Source organism: Schistocerca cancellata, chromosome 2 (assembly GCF_023864275.1).
Source record: "Schistocerca cancellata isolate TAMUIC-IGC-003103 chromosome 2, iqSchCanc2.1, whole genome shotgun sequence".
NCBI classification, from domain to species: Eukaryota; Metazoa; Arthropoda; class Insecta; order Orthoptera; family Acrididae; genus Schistocerca; species Schistocerca cancellata.
Window position 1 is genome coordinate 1,009,965,755 of NC_064627.1, and position 7,035 is coordinate 1,009,972,789.

Sequence of the window (7,035 nt, forward strand, 5' to 3'; positions counted from 1 at the left end):
AGACATTCGCTAACGATATAGTGCACAGGATTGATGACGGCGATATGCATGTGGGCAGCATTTGGTTTACTGACGAAGCTTATTTTTACCTGGACGGCTTCGTCAATAAACAGAACTGGCGCATATGGGGAACCAAAAAGCCCCATGTTGCAGTCCCATCGTCCCTGCATCCTCAAAAAGTACTGGTCTGGGCCGCCATTTCTTCCAAAGGAATCATTGGCCCATTTTTCAGATCCGAAACGATTACTGCATCACGCTATCTGGACATTCTTCGTGAATTTGTGGCGGTACAAACTGCCTTAGACGACACTGCGAACACCTCGTGGTTTATGCAAGATGGTGCCCAGCCACATCGCACGGCCGACGTCTTTAATTTCCTGAATGAATATTTCGATGATCGTGTGATTGCTTTGGGCTATCCGAAACATACAGGAGGCAGCGTGGGTTGGCCTCCCTATTCGCCAGACATGAACCCCTGTGACTTCTTTCTGTGGGGACACTTGAAAGACCAGGTGTACCGCCAGAATCCAGAAACAATTGAACAGCTGAAGCAGTACATCTCATCTGCATGTGAAGCCATTCTGCCAGACACGTTGTCAAAGGTTTCGGGTAATTTCATTCAGAGACTACGCCATATTATTTCTACGCATGGTGGATATGTGGAAAATATCGTACTATAGAGTTTCCCAGACCGCAGCGCCATCTGTTGTTGACAATTGTAACTACTGTAATTTCGAAAGTTTGTCTGCCTGAAAATGTACTGTTGTCCCAAGCATATTGCAACAAACGGTGTATTTCTATCGCTGCTCGTTTAGTTTTTATTACCGTTTCAAATATACCGGTCATTTTTGAAACACCCTGTATTTTAGTGAAGGTACTGAAGGAAGACACATTATTAATTTTACAGAGTAGAAGCTACTTGCAGATGCGATATGGCACCTCTCAAAAGGCCTTAGTCTTTGTTGCTTCTCTCATTTCTACCTTATTGTGGAATAAACAGTAGTCATACGCCATCCATATGACGCCGACAACAGTCGCACTCTACCTGTCATGGATCAAAAGTTATTTCTCTACAATTAGGTTACGACATACTAGCCGTAGAGCAGAAACTTACTTAAGAGGGACTCCACGAATCTCCATACAGAATGGCGGACAGTCCCTGGGACTAATATTCAGATACGAGTACTACATGACGTGTCTCAGAACAAAATTCGCCAACTAGTCCTCACATTTATGCACTGCGCGATTTTTGAACAATTACACATCCTAGTGCACCCGAGGGTTAGCCTAACAGTACTGCTCCTCACAAATAATTTCATTTGGTCAAATATTAAACCTGACTGTCGAACCTGGGCTCAAGCTAGGTTAATGTGCAGTGCAGCAAAGTTGTTCGTCATACTCAGCCCCAGTTATGACACTTTGACGTGCCACGAGCACCCGGATCTTGTCGGCCCACTTCCAGAATCAGAACGCTACAGATATTTACTATGATATCAATTATCGACAGAGTTTCTCACTGAGAGGAAGCAGTCCCAATTAATGACATTACGGCAGGGTAAGCTGTGTGTTGACTTGAATAGTTCGATTCGGATGCCTCGAAACAATAGTGACAGACCAGTGAAGACGATATGAGTCCATTCTATTCAAAGAGCTTAGCAACCTTTGCAACATTACGTGTAATTGTACGACAAAGTTCCACCCTCAGAGTAATGGGATTGTGGAGGAGTAGCACAGAACTCAATAGCTGCATTCATGTGCCACGCAGGACAGTGAACAGAAGCCTTGCAATGGGTGATATTAGATGTTCATATGACATTCAAGGAAGGCATGCATGGATCACTAGCAGGGAAATCTTGTACGGAGCATTTCTCACACTCCCAGCACAGTTCATTCTACTGACCCAGCCCCTTGAACCAGCAGACTTACCAGCACTGGTGAAGCAGATGGAGAGCCATATCTACGAAACACAGGTGCCTCCACCTATCTTGCATACCAATCTGAAAGGCATTGACTAACTGTGAATTTGAAATGCTATAGGACGATACAATCCAGCTAGCTTTACAGCCATCATACTCAGGCATGCGTAAAGTTCCAAAACGGGGCACACATTCGAAATCTTGCTCAATGGAAAAGCAACAACAGTCTCCTTAAGCTACTTAAAACCAGCGTGAATTCTCCACAGACACACAGATACACTGGTTAACATGCCTTTAAAGATCTAATTTAAAGCCATTTTCATCATTGTGATTACAATGGTCGCACTCCTCTACTTCAACTTTCAGTCACGTCTATGAGAACACCCAAATGAAACTTGTAGGCAATGATCTGATAGTGGATGCCTGCCATGACAGGTGTATGACGGGTATTGGACTGATAGCTCGATAACACACACACAAATCTCAGTTACCTCCAAATGTCGATTACATTACTATATCTTTACACTTGTCAGCAGGTGGCAAACTCACTGTTACAGTCCTGAGCAAACCATCACGGCAACTACAGCACACCGCCTCACAGACAGCTTCAGATTCTCCTACTGATACACCATCACACCTGCCCCAGCCTCCGCCGTCACCTGTGCCAAGTGAATCTAGGTACGACTGCCTCTGTTCACCTCCTCAACAATTGGCTTCGTGTCATCTATACAACACAAGTGCTGCGAACCAGCCCACAATGAGGAATGGTCCAACTGTGTCCTACTTTGCAGCTGGCCATGGCGCATTTGCCACTTTCATCACGTTGGACCGACAATGAAAAGTGGTTCAGCCATTTCCTGCTCGGCAGACAGTTACGACACAGCTGATAAAGCACTTCTGCATATGACCCACCTGGCTGACGGACACCCACTGAACACCACTCACCCCCATGCTCTGCACTACAGTGGCGTGGAGAGATTCCTCTGTGGGGGCACCAGAACGAGTAACACCTCTGACCAGAGAACACATGCGGCCAAATGGGTTATCTATGTGCCCTCCAAAGAAGTTGGTTCAGTTTAGAACCTTTTACCATTGTAAGATTGATAGAACTGTGCCCCTTACATGAAGTAGATTTCCCCATCATGTTATAGTTCTGGGTGGAGATTTTAATTTGCCGGATATAGACTGGGAGACTCAGACGTTCATAACGGGTGGCAGGGACAAAGAATCCAGTGAAATTTTTTTAAGTGCTTTATCTGAAAACTACCTTGAGCAGTTAAACAGAGAACCGACTCGTGGCGATAACATATTAGACCTTCTGGTGACAAACAGACCCGAACTATTTGAAAAAGTTAACGCTGAACAGGGAATCAGCGATCATAAAGCGGTTACGGCATCGATGATTTCAGCCGTAAATACGAATATTAAAAAGGGTAGGAAGATTTTTCTGTTTAGAAAAAGTGACAAAAAGCAGATTTCAGAGTACCTGTTGGCTCAACACAAAAGTTTTGTCTCAAGTACTGATAGTGTTGAGGATCAGTGGACAAAGTTCAAAACCATCGTACAATATGCGTTAGATGAGTATGTGCCAAGCAAGATCGTAAGAGATGGAAAAGAGCCACCGTGGTTCAACAACCGAGTTAGAAAACTGCTGCGGAAGCAAAGGGAACTTCACAGCAAACATAAACATAGCCAAAGCCTTGCAGACAAACAAAAATTACGCGAAGCGAAATGTAGTGTGAAGAGAGCTATGCGAGAGGCGTTCAATGAATTCGAAAGTAAAGTTCTATGTACTGACTTGGCAGAAAATCCTAAGAAATTTTGGTCTTATGTCAAAGCGGTAGGTGGATCAAAACAAAATGTCCAGACACTCTGTGACCAAAATGGTACTGAAACAGAGGTTGACAGACTAAAGGCCGAAATACTAAATGTCTTTTTCCAAAGTTGTTTCACAGAGGAAGATTGCACTGTAGTTCCTTCTCTAGATTGTCGTACAGATGACAAAATGGTAGATATCGAAATAGACGACAGAGGGATAGAGAAACAATTAAAATCGCTCAAAAGAGGAAAGGCCTCTGGACCTGATGGGATACCAGTTCAATTTTACACAGAGTACGCGAAGGAACTTGCCCCCCTTCTTGCAGCGGTGTACCGTAGGTCTCTAGAAGAGCGTAGCGTTCCAAAGGATTGGAAAAGGGCACAGGTCATCCCCGTTTTCAAGAAGGGACGTCGAACAGATGTGCAGAACTATAGACCTATATCTCTAACGTCGATCAGTTGTAGAATTTTGGAACACGTATTGTGTTCGAGTATAATGACTTTTCTGGACACTAGAAATCTACTCTGTAGGAATCAGCATGGGTTTCGAAAAAGACGGTCATGTGAAACCCAGCTCGCGCTATTCGTCCACGAGACTCAGAGGGCCATAGACACGGGTTCACAGGTAGATGCCGTGTTTCTTGACTTCCGCAAGGCGTTCGATACAGTTCCCCACAGTCGTTTATTGAACAAAGTAAGAGCATATGGACTATCAGACCAATTGTGTGATTGGATTGAGGAGTTCCTAGATAACAGGACGCAGCATGTTATTCTCAATGGAGAGAAGTCTTCCGAAGTAAGAGTAATTTCAGGTGTGCCGCAGGGGAGTGTCATAGGACCGTTGCTATTCACAATATACATAAATGACCTGGTGGATGACATCGGAAGTTCACTGAGGCTTTTTGCAGATGATGCTGTGGTGTATCGAGAGGTTGTAACAATGGAAAATTGTACTGAAATGCAGGAGGATCTGCAGCGAATTGACGCATGGTGCAGGGAATGGCAACTGAATCTCAATGTAGACAAGTGTAATGTGCTGCGAATACACAGAAAGATAGATCCTTTATCATTTAGCTACAAAATAGCAGGTCAGCAACTGGAAGCAGTTAATACCATAAATTATCTGGGAGTACGCATTAGGAGTGATTTAAAATGGAATGATCATATAATGTTGATTGTCGGTAAAGCAGATGCCAGACTGAGATTCATTGGAAGAATCCTAAGGAAATGCAATCCGAAAACAAAGGAAGCAGGTTACAGTACGCTTGTTCGCCCACTGCTTGAATACTGCTCAGCAGTGTGGGATCCGTACCAGATAGGGTTAATACAAGACATAGAGAAGATCCAACGGAGAGCAGCGCGCTTCGTTACAGGATCATTTAGTAATCGCGAAAGCGTTACGGAGATGATAGATAAACTCCAGTGGAAGACTCTGCAGGAGAGACGCTCAGTAGCTCGGTACGGGTTTTTGTCAAAGTTTCGAGAACATACCTTCACCGAAGAGTCAAGCAGTATATTGCTCCCTCCTACGTATATCTCGCGAAGAGACCATGAGGATAAAATCAGGGAGATTAGAGCCCACACAGAGGCATACCGACAATCCTTCTTTCCACGAACAATACGAGACTGGAATAGAAGGGAGAACCGATAGAGGTACTGAAGGTACCCTCCGCCACACACCGTCAGGTGGCTTGCGGAGTATGGATGTAGATGTAGATGTAGATGAAGTCATTAGATCACCTAACCCACGTTGAGCGAACAGTAGGGCTGAACAAAAATGACTGACGATGCACAATGCATCTTGTAGAGGGTATAGTATGGATGTATTGGAATAATTAATGTCGGGTGATGGTTTTAAAGTAATTCACACGACACGAAAACTTTGTGGAAACGCGTCGATTTACTGGAGGCTAGTTTATCCCAGGGAAGTATTCAGAGTTGACCATGGCTGGCTGGGAGTGGCGAAGGGAAGTGACAATAGGCAGCTTAGGGTGGCTCAAGCTCTGAGAAAGCGGTAACGGGGCGCGGCCTACAGCTGCCTTAAGATGAGTGACAGTGAGTGGGTGGTTGACCCCATGCTGGTGTACCGGGATGCAGACGGAGAACTTGTACGCCTGTTGATAAATGTCTGTCGTCCCGTTTTCAGTGAAACATGCGAGAAAGCCTCGCAAAGCTACGGTGGAGCGGTCAACAGAGGCCAAAATATGCGTGTTCGTGACTATAGCAACTTCATGCTAAATTCATGGTCCACAGAGTCTGAAGTAAATCAGGTGAAGAGCGACAGAATGAAATACGCCGGCCTCTGATGGGAACGTAGGACCAAGGAATTTGAAGTACTCTCGTGGGGGTCTCAATTCCGGAAAAATTGATGTTTTGTGCAGACGCTAACCTTGATGGATGGCCTGGGAGGAGCTAAATAGCAGAAGTTGAGAGGAAGGGAAATTTTGTGGGAATTTGTTCACTTCCCAGAGCAGGCATTGGTCGGCGCTGGGAAGTGACATATAATTAACGCGACTTGCGCTGCAATTGGCGTAAGTGATTTTGCTGGAGGGGAAACCGAGGCGAAGAGCGGACTGGGAGAAGTCCCCATAGTGGTCTGCCGTTCCCAGCTTGGCTAGAGTGCGGATGTGGCGTTCTTTACCCAGCTTGCCTGAGAAAGAGTGAGCATCTCTGCAGTTTAGGACTTAGCAAATGGAACGATTGAGCTTGGAGATAGATAGTTTTGGTTCAGCTATGTACTGAGCAAGATAGCTAGGAGTGAATAGACGAGCGCAGCCTTGCAGCCCCACAAGGCCGGCCGACGTCCTCACAACAACGACGCCGCCCCGCAACGCTGAATTCGGTGATATTGCATCCACTCCGGCTTGAATTAGGCCACTGATTAATTTGTTGGATCACGTCGGCAAAGTTTCCACGAGGGTTTCTTGGGCCGTGTATTGGGGAATTCTTCTAGCACTTCGCATTACGCCTGGGTCAGTCGATAGGAATTAATTTTGATTTATCGCGCTTTATTCCACGTAAACGCAATTTATGACCACTGCCTGATAGGAGAGTCATGTAATGTGATGACTGAAGGTCGGGAGTTAAAATAAATTTGTGCTAATCGACTGCATCTGTTTTCAATCAAGTAGTTGAAATCGCAAGTCACTTTCTGAATTAATTTTATGTTCAACATTTGCATCTGGTGTTCAATAGCTGAATATAACATCAATGTGCACCCCTTTTTAATTAAAAGTGATCAATTCTGAATCAATTAATGCCAACACTGCCACCACAATTCAATCAGGAGTCACAGGGCCTT